This window comes from Suricata suricatta, chromosome 15 (assembly GCF_006229205.1).
Source record: "Suricata suricatta isolate VVHF042 chromosome 15, meerkat_22Aug2017_6uvM2_HiC, whole genome shotgun sequence".
NCBI classification, from domain to species: Eukaryota; Metazoa; Chordata; class Mammalia; order Carnivora; family Herpestidae; genus Suricata; species Suricata suricatta.
The window spans coordinates 58,797,070-58,818,217 of record NC_043714.1 but is presented as its reverse complement, the minus strand read 5'-3'; the positions used below and the strand labels follow the sequence as shown (position 1 = coordinate 58,818,217).

Here is a 21,148-nt window from a genome sequence, read left to right as displayed (position 1 = left end):
ACCTGCCGGAGTGGTGCATTTGTGAGTTGCTTTGCTACTTCTCTTGCAACCTTCACCTGCGGTTGTTGTAGGTGACCATACACAGTGGGCTTAGGTTTGAGGTGGGTGTGGATTCAAATTCCCCTGTGCTCATTACCTCTGCCTCCTGCATAAGTCCCTTAAAGGCTCTAAACTGATTTCCCTTCTGTAAAACGCAGATTTTAATCCAAGGAGCAGGCAGATTTAACTTGTCAGGTAGGTTGGAGCAGTCACTTAAGGTAATTGCAGAAAACCATCAAGATCATATAACTTTTGGAGAACTGAAGAAAACCTAAACTATACTAAAAAAATGCAACTATTTTTATCTTCCCAATAAGTGACTGTTATGGTTTAGAAAGACTTAATGAAACGAATGGAGTCAACTCTACGGGCAAGAAGGATTTCTTTAGAAATAATTGTATATTCAGCCCTCTTCCCCCAAGGGTTCCCATGGTTCTGTTAGAGCTCAAGTGGCTACAGGCCCAGACATCTGCAAAGAGATCTGCCTTTGTTCCCCCTTTAGGAAAGTTTCATTTGTCAACTTTAACACGCAAAGAATGTTATAGGTTTGTAAGCCAAAAATTAAGTATTATGTACTCTGTGAGTGATCTAAGGAATTTTTAGAATAATTCTAATGATACTCAATTTGCCAGATACAATGATTTTGAACTTCATTTTTAACAAATGTTTACCCTATTATTTTAACATAGCACAGGCAATGGAAATATAAATATATATAACTTTGCAGTATTTCATGTTTTTTCAAATATCCAGAGTAACACAGTCTTATAATGTATAAAAACACGATAAAAGAACAGATTGGCAAATCTGCAGGCTGCTACCATGCTCAACAACCTCTCCCTCTCACACTCACACACACACACACACACTCACACACACACACAGCTTGGTGTGTATCCTTTCAAGCCATTCTCTCCATCAAATTTATACATGGATATATATACACATCCAAAGGGCTTATACTGGTGTTACTAAACTGGTGTTTTTAAGATATATAATTATAATATACACATTACAGGGCAATGTGGACCTCCTGCCCTTGTATTTATGAAGAATGTCCAGTACTAGTAGACATAGATCTAACTTGATCTATTTTCTAGACTTTATGCATATATTCACATATATTAAACATTTTATACACAGGTTCATATCAAACATTCTGAAACACTTGCTGTTAAGCCTTTTTCTATTAATTTTATTTTTTATTTCTACATGCCTTCCTTCTCCTTTCCTATCTTCATATTTATTCTACCAATGGTGAGTTTAAGGATTTTACCATATGGTTTTGGGTTTCTAAGAATGTCCTATTTATACCCTTTGTTCACAGCCCTGGACTATGTTTTCATGTCAGTCTGAGGACTATATATCCCTTGCATTCTATTGATTTTTAAATGTTGTCTGTATTTGTGTTACAAATACATTTTACAAATCTATCACCTACCATCCATTGACTTTGGTGTCTTCTGCCATATATATATGCAAATATGTCTGTTCTTTACACTTTCTGGATTTCTTGGCCTGGTTTAAAAGTTCTCTCTCATTCATAGGTAATAAGCGTAACCTCCTAGATTTTCAAAGATTCTTATTTATTTCTTTAAAAAAAAATATTTTTATATTTAAGTCTTTAATCCAGCTGGAATTTATTTTCATATATGAGACGGAGCTCCCACTTCATTTTTTTCCAGATGAAATGCCAACTGTGCTCAAATAAACTGTTTTTTTTTAACAGAATGAAGTGCCAACTTTATTATATATTCAACGTTCATAAATATTAGAGCTTATTTTTTCCTTTTCTATTTTGTCACAAAGATCTATTTATCCATTTAATTTAAAAAATTGTTTTATGTCTTTATTTTATTTTGAGAGACAGAGAGAGCGAGCAGGGGAAGGGCAGAGAGAGAGGGAAACAGAATCTGAAGCAGGCTCCAGACTCTGAGCTATCAGCATAGAGCCCAATGCAGGGCTCGAACCAACTAATTTGTGAGATCACGACCTGAGTAGAAGTAGGATGCCTGAGCCACCCAGGTGCCCCTATCCATTTAATTTTTTTAATGTTTATTTTTGAGGGCGGGGGAAGGGGCAGAGAGAAAGGGAAAACAGAATATCTGAAGTAGGCTCTGTACTGATGGGAAAGGGGTTGATGTGGAGGTCAAATTCCTGAACCGTGAGATCATGAGCTGAGATGAAGTTCCAGGCTTAACCCCTACCCAGGTGCCCCTACTCATCCATTTAAATGCCAGCGCTCAATAGCACCTTCTAATGTCTGGCAAGGCAGTATCCTTACCATATTTCTTTTCTGCATTTTTCTTAGTTATTTTTGTTAGTCTTCCATAAAAACATCTGTCATGAAATTCCCAAAAATAATTCTTACTATTATAATTGGAAATGGTATTTTTTATTTAGGAAAGTTATCATGTAAAACTATGGCATGTCTTTCTAACTGCATGAACATTATTTTATGCCTTTTAATAAGGACAAATTTTTTCCTATAAGTTTACTGTTAAATTTTCCTGGTAAATTCTGATGCTTTTTGTCTTAAATTCATTCCTAAATATACTACCATTTTTGCCATCATTATGAAGGAAATATTATCTTATTTTTATTTCCTCCAGAAGTGGAGGAAATCCACTGCCTTTTATGTCTTTAACTTATATAATCTTTATCTTATATTAATATATTATTATACATACCTTTCTTATGTAAATCACTTCCTTTCCTATTAATTCTTATTAATGTATTATATATATAATGTACTTGTTGATTTTTCTAGTTACACAGTTTTTCACCAGTAAAAATAAGTATGTTTATAACTTTTCTAAAACTTTTGCTTTTGTTTTAGTTGAAATAGTTTTCATATTTGACATTTAGGATATCTGTAATCATTTGGGGTGCTGAAAGTAAACAATTATTTCATATTCACCAAGCTGTTTTTGCCATTTATAATTATCTGGGTTTAAAAAATCAATAATAATCTCCAACAATTAAAAATGAATAAGAACTAAATGTCTCCTTCACCACATACTTATCAGATTGTATGTTAAAATGAAAATAATCATATATGCATTTATTAGTAGTCAGGAACCAAAATGGCCACACATTCTGTGTTTCTAAACTCAGTGAAGTTCGGTATCTCCTCAGCTTGTAAAAACTCCAAAGAATACCTTTCCTGGAAAGTTTACTCCTTTACAAATAAAACAAATATTCTGCTGGTGGATCCATGAATCTTCTGGTCAGATTAGGCAGAAAACAGAGGCTCCGATGGCATTCTAGATGTAGAGTGCTGTTCTGAAGGTATGAAGTAAAGAATTAAGGCTCCAGCAAACAGCTACATGAATGAACCATTTGAAACTCGATCTTCTGGCCCCATCCAAGCCTTCAGATGACTCGCTTCTACCAATATCCTTACATCATGGGAGACCCTGAGCCATAGCAATCCAGCTAGGTTTCTCCAAAATTCTTGACCCACATACACTCTAAGATATGTTTGTTGTTTTAGGTCACCAAGTTTTATGTTAACATTTTATGCAGCTTTAGATAACTAACACAACATGCATACTTTTAAAAACTATGTTCTATCTTACTCTATGTTCATTCATTTTAATTTGACATTTTCTTTTGTTCCGTTTTATATTTGTAGCTTATTTACAAGTTAGAGCTGCTTATTAATTTGAGACCTGTACTATACTTTTCTAACATACTAATAGTTCCTTTCTTTTTCTTGGCAGCTACAATCAAGCCCATTATTTCTCTATTAATATTAATTTTAGCTCAAAAAACCCTTACCAAGTGATCTGTTCTTCTACTACTTCCCTCCATCTCCCATGCACCTCTTAGGATGAGACTTTAGATTCCTGATTCTTTCTACCCAACACACAGATTCAGGGTCTATCCTGCCATCCCTCAAGCACCTCATTCTCATTTCTGTTATGATTATTTTGTTGTTAGCTGTGGTCCACTCTCCAGAATTTCCCACATATAGAATAATCAGTTGATGCATGCTTTAAGTCCTTTCACATCTACAAATATTTGTATTTCATTATGCTAGTGAAAGGGCATTTCTGACCGCTGGTAGGAGGCATGGCTACACTTCTTTCTAAGTAGTCTGTAGATGTCATTCTATAGTTGGCAACTCTTCATTCTGCAGATGAGAATACCAATATCAAGCTGACTTTTTTTAATTAACCCTCCAAATAACTTGTTCTTTCTGCCTGGAAGCCCCTACATTTTTTTCTTTATCCTTGGACTTAAGGAATTTTATCAGGACCCACTTCAATGGACCTCACTATCTCAGGTCTTCCTTCAATTTAGGAAATTTTTCTTCTATTATTTGTTTAATTGTTGCCTTTCTTCCAAATCTTGTTTTTCCTTTAAGAACCATTATTATTTGCATGTTAAATCTCCTGTAACCATAATTCTCATCTCTCCCTCTTGACATCTCTTTTCAGTTTGGCTAGATAGTCTCTGATGGTTTCCTCCACTTATCTTCCCAGCATCTACTGTTAAACTCAGTGAGGACTGTTTTCTCCTTCAATTTACCCATTGATATTTTACTTAAAAAATAACGTGAATTTGTTCCACAAATCATTTCTATGCTATAATGTATCTCCTTATCTGCTCTTGTTTTATTTGAGTTGCCATTCAAATCACCCTCTAGCTCTTGTGTGGGCTAGGGCTGCCTCTTCTGCTGTGCTTATTCTTCTTTCTCTGGGCATGCTTGGAATGTTGGGAAGGGTCCAGGGTATAGGGCTGTTTTGTTCTGTTCTGTTTTGTTTTTTTGTCTGTTCATTTGGGACCAGCTGATGGATGCTGAGAAGCATGGTGGATTGTGCTCCCCTGGAACTATATATGGATGTAGCCAACAGATTTGCTAACTCCTGTCTTATCTGAGGAATGTCTGCTCCTTGGTCTCTTCAAGCTTTCCAGTCTCAGGGGTATAATGGGCTCAGCTCATTTTCTCTGTTTTTCCTCAGATGGTCATAAATAACAGAACACCACTGACCCACCCCACAATCTGGGCCTGGTTCAAATCTTCACCCCAGGACTCATCTGTCCTGGTCCCAAGCTCTTCTGATGCCCAACGCATGAAAAGTCCTACAAAATCCTCTTATTCTCATGCTCCAGGCTCTGGCTCCCTTTTAGCCCCAAGAGCCATTTGGCTCATGTGGATGAAGGATTAAAGTTGAATTTAGGAATTCAGCAGGATGTTTTAACTATCATGTTTTCATAATTCTTCTGACTTTAGAACTTCTTCCTTAACAAAGTTGTGATGCAAATCTGCGTCTAACACATGATGTTAGACAATATCCCAACCCCCAAGTATCTATTTACAGCCTCTTTTTCCATGCAAGCAGATTATTTTTGAGTGTTGTCTATAATTAGGATATTTCTGACAAAAGCCATATTGCTGATGTACTAGAAGATCAATAAAAAACATTTCACTTTTCTTGGCCTCAGTTTTGAATCAAGTGGAAAGTAAAACAAAAGAGTAAGATAGATGGGGATACCAGTAGTACCTTAATTACTGATTTAAGAACATGGTTTAGGAATTTTGGTAGCTAGTTTCTAAAAAGATACCACCCACACACACCTCTTGAACCTCTGCCTGGGATGAACATCCCTCTGTTGCCGTCCCTCACCTATTAAATCTTGGCTTTTCCTCTGACAGTTGTAACCAACAGAGTATATCAGAAGTGATGCTTTCTCACTATCATGACGAGGTCAGAAACCTCCAGCTTCTACTTTGTTCACCTGGAATACTTAGTCTGAAAAAAAGCCAGCCACAATGAAAGAAGTCCAACTGCTCCCAGACCACCAGAAAGTGAGGAAACTGGCACTCCATTTGGAGAGGTAGACATTCTCACCTAGCCCTAATTATTTCAGCCAGCCTTGTCCAGGCAAGGAAATGTCAGTGAAAATCTTGGGACATTCTGGCCCTGGTAGACGTAATGTGGAGAAGAAAAGAGAAACCCAGCTGATGTCTACAATCAAGGCCCAAGACATATGGCTCCAGTCAAACCAGGTGAGCCAAATGTAGCTATTTGAGCCAACCTAACTAAAGGCTCTAGTCATTGCAGGGCAGATACAGGTCATCCTTGCTGTATCCTGCCCAAATTTCTGACCTACAAAATTATTAACTGAATAACATAATTGTCATTTTACACCACTAAATTTTAGGATAGTTTGCCATACAACACTAGGTAACTGGGCAAAATGTGTGGTAACAATGAGCTCTTCATGTTACCTTGTCTGTCACAGACAACACTGGATAATCACAACCTCTCCAGGTAGGGGTGACCCAATATAATGAAGGGCGTAAAGGAACAGACTAGAACTCATGCTTTCTGAAGGCAGATTGCCTTCCATAACAATAAAGAAGGAAGGGGCTGAGATACTCTCCCCTGACCCCATCCCAAACTCCCCAGTCAGAAAACTCACTCCACTTTTGGGGGAGAGAGGACAGAAATGAGGGAGACCAAAATGCTGGGAATTTGTAGCGAAACACTCTTCTCATGGAACGAAATGGGCAGAGAAGAAACTTTCCCCCATCAAGAGTTCTTGATACCACAAAGGAAAAGGATTCTACCCCAGCAAGATGTAGCCTGCAAATGTGAGGAGGAAGAGGAGTGGTTCTTAGGAATATGGTACACACCACACACCCCATACTGGGATGTATGCGCTTCAAGAAAAAGAGCTCATTGTCAGTTGAAACCCCTGCCTGCAGAATTTTGTAATTGTACTAGTTTGCTAGGGCTGCCATAACAAAATACCACAGACTGGATGTGGTAAACAGCAGAAATTTGTTTTCTCACAGTCCTGGAGCGTGAAGTCCAAGATCAAAGAGTCGTCAGATTTGGTTTCTCGAGACCTCTCTCCTTGGCTTACAGATGACTGCCTTTTCACCATGTCCCCAGATGGCCTTTTCTTCTGTGTGTTAATGTCACTCTGCATGCCCTAATCTCCTCTTCTTGTAGGGACATCAGTCAGGTTGGGTTAGGACCCATCCTAATGGCCTCATTTGATTCAGTTACCTCTGCAAAGGCCCTATGTCCCAATATGTACCAAAAGATGTACTTATTTTTACCATCAGAATCTTATTTGTCTCTCTTGGATTAAATCTCAAGCAAAGTGATTATTCTTGAGCCTTGTTCTTAAGTCTTGCTTTCACTGTAACACCCGATAGCAAAGAAGTAGGGGGTAGATGATTCAGACTTCTATTCACTTCTAATCACCAAAGGCTACTATTGTTGACTGAACTGATGACAAATGTGAAATGCCAAATTACATCTCATAAATGGACCCAGCTCAGGAGTTAATTTAGCTATATTGCCACTAGGCAAGGGATAGTTGCAGGGATTTATTCCCCAACCCCACTACCTTCAGCCTTTCTCTTCATTATGGGGACTCCTTGGTGTCATGAAGCTCTAGCAAGATAATCCTCACCTAACCAGGTCCCTTTCCCTAGCCTACTTCCCTTCCATGCTTTGACATCATTTAATCTAGGGAAAAACCCTTTGTCTTTCCAACTTTCTCAAGAGCCACTTACTCTCTCCTCTTCTTGTCCCACTCATTCTCTGTTGTCATTTTTTCCCACGTTAACCTTTATGGCTCATTAAACACAAAGTCAGAATCCTTAGCAACTGAAAAAATCTGAGTTCCTCTTTTTCCTTGACGGCAGGAAGAGGTCAAAGTTTAAGCTTTCCCTGAAGGTAAAAGGCAACATCCTTCTAATGCAGCAAAGGAGGAAATAAAAATAAAAAGCCAAAGTCAAATTTCCATGTTGAAATATTTTGATATTCAGGTGCAGCCACAGAGTTGAATATGCAAAGTATATCCCACCCTTGCCTACCAGTGATTTCTCAAACATGAGCAGAGTCTCTTGCTTTACGAGCCACTCTAACTGCCGTATTTCATATTTGTTGTGGTTAGGTGACTGTGGTGAACCCTTTTGGAGTACCTAAGCATGTCAGAGTGGGTAAAGCTATTAGCCTGGTCTTGATGAGGTGAGCTGGCCCTTCAGCCTGAGAGTAAGGAAGTCGTCTGAGTTCAGCTGGGAGCTTATTCAGGAGGGAGGGCTTAATGGGTGGCCAGTGACAGGATTACAGATTCTCTAAAGGGAAAAAGACCCTGTTTACAGAAGTTGGAAGGCACATAACAGGCTGCAATCAAGTGGGCTGTAGGGAAGCTGAGTTTATCCAGTACACAGAACTAATGTGGGCTGGCTGGTAAGTAAACTATAGGTGAAATGATCAGGACAGACAGAGAGACGCCACTGGGCTGAGTTGGTAGACACATGGCTGGTTTCCCTTGAGCTGTACAGCTAACATGTGCTGAGGCAAGATTAACATTGGTAAACCCATTCATTTTGAGGTCTTTTTATTTGTTTCTACAGTGAACTGAATGCTTAAAGCTCCCCCTCCCACGTTCATATTATTTTGAATACTAACCCTCAAAGTGATGGTATTAAGATGTGTAGTGTTTGGGAGGTGATTAGGTCATGAGAGTGGTCATGGTCTTTCTGTTCCAGCAGCCCGAAATAAGGCAGAAATTGGTGGCCAGAGTAGGGTACTGCTGTAACAAACACCAAAAATGTGGAAGCGGCTTTGGAAGCAGGTAATGAAGAATGCTAGAAGAATTATGAGTGCTGTGCAGGGCATGACTCGTGTTTGGCCCAGGTGTTTCGGGGAAGGCAGAACTTGCATGTTGAAGCAGATGAGGAAGGAAATGGGGTATTTGGTGGCGTATATAACTAAGGAAAGTGTTGAAGGAGCCGCCTGGTTCCTCTTGTTTACTTTTAATGACATGGGAGGAGACATGAGGTAACGATGGCATTGTTAATCAGAAGGGAAGCGAAACTTACAGGTATGGAATGTTCTCAGCCTATCCATGCCATAAAAAATGAGAAGTCCTGTTTGAGGGAGGACTTTCAGGGTGTGGCCAAATGACTATCTGATAGGTAGATTAGTCAGCCTTCTAAACAGAAGCCAAGAGCTATGGTTCAAGACAATGGAAGAATGACCTCTTCTTCTCAAGGTGATCCAGACCTCATCAGAACAACTTGAAGGGTGGAGATACCTATGCCTGCACTACCTCGGTGCACCTAACCCTGCATAGGTATGCTCTCACATTTCAGGCACTGCTTCTCACACTCCAGGGCCAGGCTCCAGGGCCACCCAGGACACAGGTATGGCTTTCATAGCTCAAGTGAGGCAGAGGCCACCCCTCTAGAGGGCACAGGCAGTAGACTTGGGCATCCCACACTGTCCACGGGTGTGGACACCTCCACCTAGATTTGGAAGGATGGGGCTACTCAGAGCCACAGGCATGGCACTCAGGCAGAAAACATCTCCCAGACTCCAGAACAGGAAAGCCAGCCCGGGAAGTCACAGGCACTGGAAAACAACCTGTGAGCGATATGGCTGGTCTGTCCCAGCAAGGCCGTGGGGATAGCCACCCCCCATCCAAGCTGCTTGCCCTGGAGGGTAGAGCATAGAGCCAAAGATGATTCTCAAGCCTTATCTTCAATAACCTCAAACCTTGGACTTACTAAAAATTTGTCACTCGTTTTGTCTTTTCTAGTTCTACCTCTTGGAATGGGAATGTCTGCCCTATGCCTGTCCCACCATCATATTTTGGAAGCACATAACTTGATTCCTTCCACAGCTTCACAGCTGGAGGGAACACTGTATCAGGATGAATCAGATCTGGAGTCTCACCTGTCTCTGATTTAGATGATATTTAGATGAGACTTTAAACCTTAGACTTTAGAGTTGATGTTAGAAGGCTATTTTGGGGGCTACTGAATGTATTTTGCATGTTAGAAGAACATGAATTTGGGGGGTCAGGGGTAGAATACAATGGATGGAGTGTTTATGTGCTGGGAGCCATTTCTGAAGTAAGGCAGGTTTGCAAGACCTCCCACCATCAGATGGCGACTGGTGTCTTCACCCAATCAACCCCCACTCAATTTGAGCACCAACCCCCAAGGCAGCTGACTGACTGATATCAGGAGTGACTTGCCTTCTTATGCTAAAAATATGTGAATTGTACCCTGTGAAAAAACTTGCTATAGGAGTTTCTTCTTTTGTGATTATAGGAGCAAATGTTACATTTCTTGAGAAAACCTGTCTTTCTTCCCCCTCCCAAACAGGCTATTGACCCCTGCTCACAAAAGAACTAACTTTTGCCTTTACTATGCTAAAGAACATCACCTTGTATTTGAATGCTAAAGATCCCTTCCTTCCCCGTATGATAAACATCTAGTCACCTGCTTCAATCTCTATTGGTAAAAGATTATTAATGAGTCTTACATACCAAAGAATTTGTTATCAGAAATTATTGTCTAAGGAAATTGACACTTCTGTTTTCTACTCCATACATTTTTTCAATAAATAAAGCTGACTCTTGGGTCAGTGCAGAGATGCCTGCCTGGTGAGCAGAAAGAAAGCCGAGGCTCTCTGACTCCCTTTTGCCAACACTGTCCATCCTTCAGGGAGCCCTGGGCCTGCTAGAGCTGGACTCTGGCCCGGCATTTATACTCTCACCCAACAGTCATGTGTTGAAATCCTAATCCCCAAGGCATTAGGAGGTGAGGCCTACGGGAGATGAGTGGATCATAAGGGCAAAGTTCTTATAAAAAAGACTCCAGAGAGATTCCTCATCCTTCCTGCCATGCAAAAGAGGCTATTCAGGCAGCAGGCTCCCCCCAGACACCAAACCTGCCAGTGCCTTAATCTTGGACTTCCAGTCTTCAGAAGCGTGAGAAATAAATTATTTTGTTTATAGGTCACCCTATCTATGGTCTTTCTGTTACAGTGCCCAAACTGACCACCAGAGTTTTCAAGATTTTTAAAAATACATTTTTAAGAGTGGTAGTTTTAGTTTCATATCAAAATTGAGCAAAATACGGAGTTTTACTTATGCACTCCCAGTATGTTGTATCTTTTCATCTTTTTTCTTTTAGTATTTTTTTAAAATGTGGAAACCTGCTAAAAATTGTCATTTGAATTGTTGATAGTCATTCTGGGCTGGGATTCTATGAGATTCTAGAAGGTACAAATGATGATATTGGAGAAAGATGGGACAAGGTAGAATTTGGTCTCAGCTTTAGGCTCATATCAGAGTCACCCAATCCTGATACCTGGGTCCCAACATCAGAGATTAATTGACCTGGTTAAAAGGCAGAATTAAATGTATCCAGGTGATTCTAAGTATGTCAAGATTTTAGATCAAAGAGACACAGCTATGTTCAACCAATCTGGGAATGATTAGACATAGTTAAAGGGCTTCTTTCATCCAGTCTGAAGTTATCTCTCAGCTTAGAACCCAATGAGGTCAGTGTGTGTAAAAGCAGAAGGTGAGGTATGAGCCAGTCCTTACCCTTGGTGCATGGTCATCGGACCATGTCATTCCTGGTGCCCTGGCCCACAGTGTGCCAAATGTAAACTGTTCTTTCAGCTCAGAAAAATAGCTGGTCCACTTTTACTTTCAATCCTCAAAGCTAATTTCTTCGAATAGAGTTTTGATTTTCCATTTCATTTTGAAAACTTTCTACTTGAATGAAGGGATGGCTTAGGTTTTAACAATTCTCTTCAGAGTCTTGCAATTGTGAATCAACTATTTATTGCCTGACTATCTCACTGACATCTGCCTCCTTACAGTTTTCCATTTATAAATGGAGGCAGCCGTTAAAGAAAATGGAAAGAGGACAGTCCAAACGCCCCTTAAATCTCCATTTGTGTCTAAAATCCTCTGGATTTCTAAAGCCTTTTATGAATAATCCCCAGAGGCTCCATTTAAAATGGACTCCTGTTTTATTGTTCTGAGAATTTTTATATCTGCCCCCTGCCTTTTTCAAATCCAGATCTACTAGGTTTGGCTATACCATTTAGTATAGCTCTATAGTATGGCTGCCATTTAGCTCTTGGCAGCATAGGAGTCACTGATCTGAGACCCAACAGTGTTTAGTTGCTCTGAAATTAGGGCATGAGAGACTATTGGGATGTAAGTGGTAAAATTATGATTAAGTGGGATGTAGGCAGGACTCTCTTCTTGCTGCTTTGTCAGCAATAATAGTAGAGTCTTCATAGTAGAGTCAGCCAGCAAAAGTATGTGAAATCATGGGCTTGGCTTTTCCCATTTTGTAGTGGAAATGCATTACATACCCAGACATATGCAGGTACAAGTTCAGATGTGCTGTTTCTGACATATGCCAAGTCAGGAACAGGTACTAAGGAAGAAGGACAAGATCAAAGGTGCCAGGTACCCTTCACAGCAGTGGTCTTCACTGACCCTCCCATTGCTTTCAAGTGCTCAGGGCACAAAGCCACCTCTGTGTCATCTGCAGGTACCCCCCCCCCCCCCCCCCCACTTCCCCATTCAGATCACTGCATTCAAGTCAGGTCCAGGCCTTCAACTCAGAACTCTAGGACCTTCCAGGTCTCAAGAAGCTAACCCTATCTGTCCCTGGACCTTTCCAGCTACCAATTCCAGCCTCTCTCCTCTTTCCTTCAGTGAGTCTCCATATCCCTAATAAAAGAAGATTGTGAAGGAAGAGGACTGAAAAATACTATTTCCTAGTTTGAGGCCAAAGCTGCAAAAGAACTTCCAAGGCAAGGAAGTCCAGTCTCTGGTAGAATAGGAAAGTCTGCCTGCATACTTGGGATAGGAAAGGGAAAAAAGTGCCTCTCATTCACCTAAGAAGAACAATCAATATATCACATTATCCTGCCTCAAAACTAATCTTTTCCCCAGGCTCCCAGCCTATCTTGATGAATTCAATATAACCAGACCATCTAGAAGCAGCAACCTTTTCCATTACTTTTTTAAAAACTTTTAAATGTTTATTCATTTTTTGGAGAGAGAGAGAGAGAGAGACATAGAATCTGAAGCAAGCTCCAGGCTCTGAGCTGTCAGCAAAAGAGCCCTATGTGGGGCTCAAACTCACAAACCACGAGACCATGATTTGAGCTGAAGTAGGGGCATAATTGACTGAGCCACCCAGGTGCCCCACCTTTTTCACTCTTAAAGGCTTATATTTTGGATTACTTTTACATTATCTAGTCACATGTATGTGAGGCTCATTTTCCTCATTGGAAATCAACCCCCGCTAAGTGCCAAGAGCAAGGCACTTGCTTCATTCTGCCTGTGCATACAAGGTGACCACAGTGATGGTATTTCCTTACACCAGGCATCATGAAATAAGGACCAGGCCTTTATCCCATTTCCGGAGCTGGGTGTACTTCTCTGGAATTATTATATCACCCAAACTTAGGACACACCCTCTACTTACATCTCACATATTCCTCTCTCCTGCAAAAACAATGAGATGGAACTAACTTCTTTTTGCTCTCACGAACAAGAATTTGGACAAAATTTAATCTAACTTGAGAAAAAAAAAAAGGGACATCTCTCATACCATTCATATCTGGAAAACCACATGGAAATAAATACACTTTCTTATAACTTACCAGATGAGTTGGACAAGTGGCCCAGGCTTGAGAAGACTCGAAAATTACATGTGGAAACTTGTCTGTAAATTTGCTAAACCAAATTGCCTTTCTTTAGACAGGAATCCTCTCCTTGTTAGGATTCCATAAATAGCTCATCTTCCTCTCTATTTTTCTACCTCATCTATGAACAGAATCAAATTTTTTGTGTGCTGTGGAGTGGAAGATTATGAAACTTCCTGTCTTCCTTCAAATATCGTATTGTGGGTGAAGTTATGGTTTCAGCTGATGTTCGCTCAATAAATTTCTATCCCAATCACTGCTACAAGATCTGGGGCCTCTGTTATTCTCCCAAAGCTTCTATTACAATACAGCAATTGCTACAATGATGAAAACTGTTGTGAAAAGAACATTTTCAAGCTAGCCTTTTAATCACTGAACTGGTTCTAAAAGGAAATTCACCTGGCATAGCCAAGATTAGGCTCAGATCTTCAATTACTCCCAATCTACCGACTTCAATGTTCTGCATAAAATAACAAAGGGTTGCATCACTTTTACTAAATTTAGTATTGAGATGTAACTATTGCACCTGTAACCAACCAGATAGTTTAGTTAGGGAAGTAGACAAGTCGTGATGTACAGAGCTGAAACTACTTTTATAAATGAAGTAATTTGCTCTTGAACACACTCAACATTACTGCACTCACACACATTCCGTATGATTGTACCTACACCCACAGCAAATCCAGTGCTGTCATGTGATTTATCAGTCAATTTAGAAAAGTTACAATGCTGGGGCTCAGTTGGTTAAGTGTCTGACTGTTGATTTTGGCTTAGGTCATGATCTCACAGGTTCTTGAGATGGAGCCTTGCATAGGTCTCTGCACCGACAGTGCAGAGCCTCTTTGGGATTCTCTGTCTCCTGCTTTCTCTGCCCCTCCCCTTGCTCATGCACACGTGTGCTCTTTCTCTCTCTCAAAATAAATAATAAATAAATAAATAAACAAAAAAAAGAAAGGTTACAATGCTTTAAGTCTGTCAGCAGGAGAGTTCTTCAGCCCTTCCCCTGGACTGGCTGGAGCAGGAAGGGATAGAAAAGACAACTTAGGTGAGGGTCTCAAAAATACTAATATTGATGCATACTTCCTTTGGATTCCATGTAGACTGATCCTTTTCCCCAGCAAAGGAGACTCCCAACCTGGCCGCCCACTCCAGTGCTACTGCCACTGGTCCCCTCAGTCCTTAAACTCTGTTCTCTGGTAACACTCTTTAGTCACCTTGGTTACTAATTTTTAACTCTCTCATCTGACATCTTCTACAGCAATGTGCAGGCCATGGGAATGGAGGACAACTCATGCCGTTCCCTGCCTGGAGACATCACACCACTGAGTCACTCCCCTCCAGTGCCCACCCTGTCACAGCAGACACCCCCCACCCCCACCCCCCGCCATAGACTCCAGCAGAGAAAGGATGGTCTCCCACCCTTCAAAGCTCCTTCTTGGAAAGATCTGTCAAAAAAAGTGCTGCAAGCTCTTTTTAATCTCAACTGGGATGAGATAAATAAATGAATAAATAAATAAATAAATAAATAAATAAATAAATATATCTCTTTGCCTCTTCATGCTAGTCTACTGTCCCATTAGGAGTGATGTCCTTTTGGCCTTATCTACGTAGGGTCTGGCATTTTTGTTCTTGACAGTGCATGTCTGCCAGAGCAACATTTACCTCTGGGGAAAGGGCTCACAGGTAAGATGAGAAAAGAGTTAGTGGGTCATACAGGAAAGGCTTGTGGATGTTTTCCACTAAAACCTCAGATACAGGCAGCCTCCTACTTAACATTCATCAAGTTTTTTTCTGTGTTGACTTTATTTTCATATGATAATATTTGAGGTTTACAATAGCATATCGGAGATAGTGGGCTCTATTGGAAAAGCAGAGCATTAGGAGTTAGGCAGACCAAGTTGTCTTTAACTAGCTCTATGGATATAATAATCAATTACGTCTTTCTCACTGATGGTTTGTTCATTGTTACACTGGATAATTACAAAATCTACCTCTGGAGGTTATAAAATTTCAGTGAAGTTATCATAAGCACTAAGTATGTACAGTAGGTAGAAACTTAGTAAGTTTTTAAAAATTTTAAGCATTCATTTAAAATATTAAATTAGGCAATAATCTTAATTTTCAATTCACCATCCATTGTAAAACTTCTGCTCTACATTGAGAGGCCTAATATATACATTGATTAAGCACTAAATTGTCATTGACCAGATATTGGCAAAGATGCAGAGAAATTGTCAGTCTCAAACATAGTTCACTGAAAAGCAGTCTGTCAGAAGGAAATAAAATATCTAAATTATGTCCACTTTAACCTAACGGTTATACTTCTAAAAACTTATCCCAGGAAAATAATTGCATAAATATTGAAAATAATTGTGTAAAAATGCATGTATATATACTTTTATCATAGCATTTACAAAGCTCACAGCTAAGTATTAGGACAAATGGGGGATTATTTAAATAACTGTGAATTTACCCAGAGCATATGTATAGAAGAATGATGTAGTTCTATTTACTGACCTGAGACAAAGGTGCCCACCACATATTTTTCTCTATCACTGAACTTTTTATAGTGAGCATATATATCTTGTTTTAAACATCTGAGAAGCAGAGATTTGTGTGCAAAAATTTCATGGAAGGGGAGCTCTCAGAAAGAACTTGGAAGGAAAACGGAAGCAGGATAGGAAAGAGGAAGAAGCCAAGCCAGAATGTCTAGCTTCAGCCTCACCCCATGGGAAGCTTTGGAACAACACATGGTAAGCCCTACCTCCACATCATGGAGCCAGCCCTTGGCTATAAGCCACGCCCAGGGGTGTGTACAGAAAACCTCCAGGGCAAAAGGGCCCCTTGGGCTGAGGGCACTTCACTGAAGAGGGGAGCAGTTGTGCCATGAGAAACCAATACTCATGGCAGCTATGGAGAACAGGTACCAACCTGAAGAGGCAATCTGGATGGAACACCAATAATGTCTTTGATACTATGCACTGGCCAGAACCTTTTGCGAGATCTCATATTAACTTCACTCATTGCAAGCACAGCTTCTTCGGAATTCTTGATCACAAGAGCACATGAATGAGAACTACATCCACACCGTCCCCATTGCATTTGGTTCCAAAACCATAACTGATACTCATCATCTCCCTCCATCATCCATATTATCCACCATCCTTTTCATCTGATGGTGTTTACTTCTGGTGGTATAGATGTCTTGCCTAGTGCTCTGACCTATTCCCAAGGAACCAGATCCCATGGTTTGCATGCTCTTATCAGGACAATTATTTCCCTTCCTCACAAACTACCATGAGAGTACTTGATGCCCCAGTGGATCATCAGGCTGCCAAACATACTCCTTCCTTCCCCTCATTATGTAGCAGCAGCCCTACTTCCCCCAAATAATCACGGTCAACAGCCTGGTCTCTATGGTGACTACTTGTTTTGACTACTGGTCTGCTGGCATAAAAATCCTAAGTGACCAATGGCAGCCATAGTCTTAAGTTTAGTAGGACTCTTGTGTCCCTGGTGGAAATAGACCCACAGAGCCTACAGGTGCTAGAGCAGCAGATTGCCCTAGTGGTCATTGAGAATGATAGTGAATGAGATCATTACTCTTTGTATCACATAGTTCAGCTCCCTGCTCTACTTATCAAAATCTTTCAATATCCATTGTTTTGGGATATATACCAGAACAATGGCCTTATCTCCAAACTGGCAGCTCAGTGGCTGCTTCAAGGGTCTGTTCTGTCTTGTTTATCAGGTTAGCAGCAACTAGATCATGAAATAGGTGGTAGGACCGGTGATCCTGTGCGTAGGTATCCACAGCCATGCCTACTTTTCCGTATAGTTGGTCCCTTAGTCTGAGGCAATATCAATCACTGCTCAGAAGCCTCCCAGAGTGTTGGGGTGGGAATAGCCACCTGAGCCAGAGCATGAGCCATTAGCAAGGAGCACTCCTAGCAGCTGGAGGGTAAGTACAGTGACCCAATAAAGAGATTTGAGGAAGAAACCAAGAAGTGCATGATGTCTATAATTAGAAAAATAGCAATAGAGCTAAAAGAAAAATTTTATATTCAACTATATTTTTAAAATTCTCTGCATTTAGCTGTTGCCCACTGGAACCAGAAGGGAAGGAACGCACGCAGCTGTGGAAAGGAAGAGAGAGAGAGGGATCTGTTTAGCAGAGGGATGCGCTACTTGGTTGTGTTCCCTGTTGTGTTTGTTTCTTGGCTATGTTTCTGGAGAGTCTCCGCAATCATGCCTCTTCCCCTCCTCTCCTGCGTCCCTTTATGCTCTGCAGGCTCCGAGACACTGGTGGCTGCGATTGTGTGACTCGGTGCCCGGCACGGAATGGTCAGGACAAAAAATAAAGTCCAAAGATACTTTGGCACAAACAATGTGGTCTACAACAAGAAAGATGAGCAGTCTGTGCCGACACAGGAGATTTCCAAGGAAGCAGAGACCCAAGAGAGGGTAAAGGAGAACACAAAAAAAGACTTGTTAGGTATTATTAAGGGCATGAAAGTCGAATTAAGCACAAAGTACAAACAATGAAGCCATCCAGTCGAAGACAACCTAAGGGTACAGAGGCCATGGTTGGTGGGCTTCCCAAGGCTCCAGAAGAGTCCCCCAAAAAGAGACCCAAGTCCCTGAGTCCTGAGTTGGTAGCGGCCACAGCTGCAGTTGCAGATGTTCTCCCGTTGGATAAGCAGGTAACCAAGTCCGAGCTGCTCAGGCAGCTCCAGCTGCACGAGGAAGTCTCGAAGGCTCAGAAAGATGGAAAAAGAGCTAAAATTAGCATCAGTAACATAATATCAGATATGAAAATTGCCAAATCTGCCACAGCTAGAGTTCGTTCGAGACCAGTCCATCAAATTCAGTTCGATGAAGGATCTAACGAATACATGGGCTCAAAGGAGACCGATGATCTTAAAAAAAAGTCTTAGGAAAAATATATTCAAAGGAAAGAGACTTAATATTTTTGACCTTAAGGCTATTACTGAAGAGGCACCTGAAACAGAGACCACACCTTCACTTTGGGATGTGGAATTTGCTAAGCAGTTAGCCAAAGTAAATGAACAGCCCCTTCAGAATGGTTTTGAAGAGATGATCCAGTGGACGAAAGACGGGAAACTGTGGGAGTTTCCAATTAACAACGAAGCAGGTTTTGATGATGATGGTTCAGAATTTCATGAACACATATTTCTGGATAAATATCTGGGAGATTTCCCAAAATAAGGGCCAATTCACCACTTCATGGAGCTGGTGACCTGTGGCCTTTCCAAAAATCTGTATCTGAGTGTTAAACAGAAGGTTGAACATATAGAGTGGTTTAGAAATTATTTTAATGAAAAACAAGACATTCTAAGAGAAAGTGGTATACAGTTCAGTTGAAGACCATCAAAATTTTTATTTCAAGCTGGAGATATTATAACTAAATTAGATAATTTTACTAGAAGTTTTCTTGTATTATTTTAATTCCTACATCTGATTTGAATGGTATAAATGTTAAATTGCTTAAAAGTATGTAATAGTAACTTGAAGAATATTCTTACATGGAGAAAAGTCAACATTCACCGAGTCAACAAGTAATTGTTAACAGAAGACTATCTTATATCTTAGACTTAGTAATAAGTTTAAGACAGCTTCTTCCAACATTTTTCTTTTCATTGACCAGACTTCTTTGAAATATAATTATTAGCCACATATCTGATGATCAGGGTGCTGTAACAGCTAAGATGATTTACAGACAGGTTTATGTGCAGCGAATATGTATATCTACATACACATATTTTTTATATTTGTGTATATACATTTTTATACATTTTTATGTATTTCACCATAAATTTAGTGATACTAGCATAAGTCTGGGTCACCAGCGAGAAGTAACCTTTTAAAAATAAGCATCTTTCTGAAAATTTCCTGTTAGACCTATGAGTGCAAACATATGGTATCTGCCCGTCTCTGCCTGACTTATTTTGCTTAGCATGACACCCTCAAGGTCCATCCACTTTCCTACAAATGGCCATATTTCATTCTTTCTCATTGCCATGTAGTACTCCATTGTGTATATATACCATATCTTCTTGATCCACTCATCCATCATCCATTTAGGCTTTTTCCATGTTTTGGCTATTGTTGACATTGCTGCTATGAACATTGGGGTACATGTGCTCCTATGCATCAGCATTTCTGTATCTCTTGGGTAAATCCCTAGCAGGGCTATTGCTGGGTCATAAGGGAGCTCTATGGATAGTTTTTTGAGGAACCTCCACACTGTTTTCCAAAGCGGCTGCACCAGTTTACATTGCCACCAACAGTGTAGGAGGGTTGGATGAAGTTGCCTCCAACTGGCTGCACCAGTTTACATTGCCACCAACAGTGTAGGATGGTTTAAATGAAGTTGCTTTTACAACACCAAAGACTTAATCATCCATCTCTCCACACCCTCGCCAGCACCTATAGTCTCTTGATTTGTTCATTTTAGCCACTCTGACTGGTGTGAGGTGGTATCTCAGTGTGGTTTTGATTTGTGTTTCCCTGATGATGAGTGATGTTGAGCATCGTTTCATGTGCGTGTAGGCCATCTGGATGTCCTCTTTGGAGAAGTGTCTGTTCATGTCTTCTGCCCATTTCTTCACTGGGTTATTTGTTTTGTGGGTGTGAAGTTTGGTAAGGAAGCAGTTAGCAGTGCTTAAGAAAAATTGATTCAGTATCTAATGGATAGTTGATACCTGTCACAACACAGCAGTTTATATACTGTTAAGTGAAACTGCAATACAATCTAAGTTTATTTTGGGAGTGTTTGCTGTATAATTGGATTTAATGAAATGTTTAGAGGTGCAGTAGGCATGACTTTGAGTAGATAATGAAAGAAAATGCAAAATGCTTATTGACTCATGATGTGGTTTCATCTTAGCTTGGGCAAACCATGCAGTATTTAACACATAGTAGCAGAATATTTACTATTGAAGCTTGAAAAGATGTGAGTTCTTTGTGTGCAGTCTTTCATTTATGCATGTGAGAGGGTTTTCTTTTCTTTTTCTTTTTTTATTTTTACATTGTAGTACTTGTTTTGCTTGTTGGTGGTGTTTGATTATTTAATACATTCCACCAGGGACAGAAATTACATGCTGTTTTTTCCCCCTAGGAAGTGTGTCTTGAGTTTTTCCCTTATTATTTTCTTTACTTTTTTCTCTCTCTCTCCTTTTTTTGGTGGTGGGGGTAGTTATGTTTAAATGAAGTTGCTTTTACAACACCAAAGACTTAATCATCCATTTCCTATATAAAAGGTAGCTACTTTTTTGCATGGACCTCAAGCATATTGTAGTATAGAGGTGGAATTTAAGGAAAGGTATTAAGCAGGCTGTGTTTTAGCTTAAGGGCAAGTAATAAATTGTATCATGTATCTTGAATGTATCATAGATAAGCTGCTATATAACGATTGCCACTTCAGATAGCTGTGAAATTAGGTGATTAACTAGTTGTTACATAACCTTCTAATTTCTGTATAAGTCTAATTACATGAAATAGAAGTTGGGGTTTTGATTTTTTACTTTGCTTTTCTGTTTGGAGTGTCATTGTAACTACTGTATTGTAAATGATGGAAA

The 21,148-nt window shown here is 40.1% G+C and overlaps 1 pseudogene; it reads left to right on the top strand.

Annotated features, from left to right (window-relative positions):
• Positions 1-17,888: 17,888 nt before the first annotated feature.
• LOC115278844 lies at positions 17,889-18,955 on the top strand (annotated as a pseudogene).
• Positions 18,956-21,148: the final 2,193 nt, after the last annotated feature.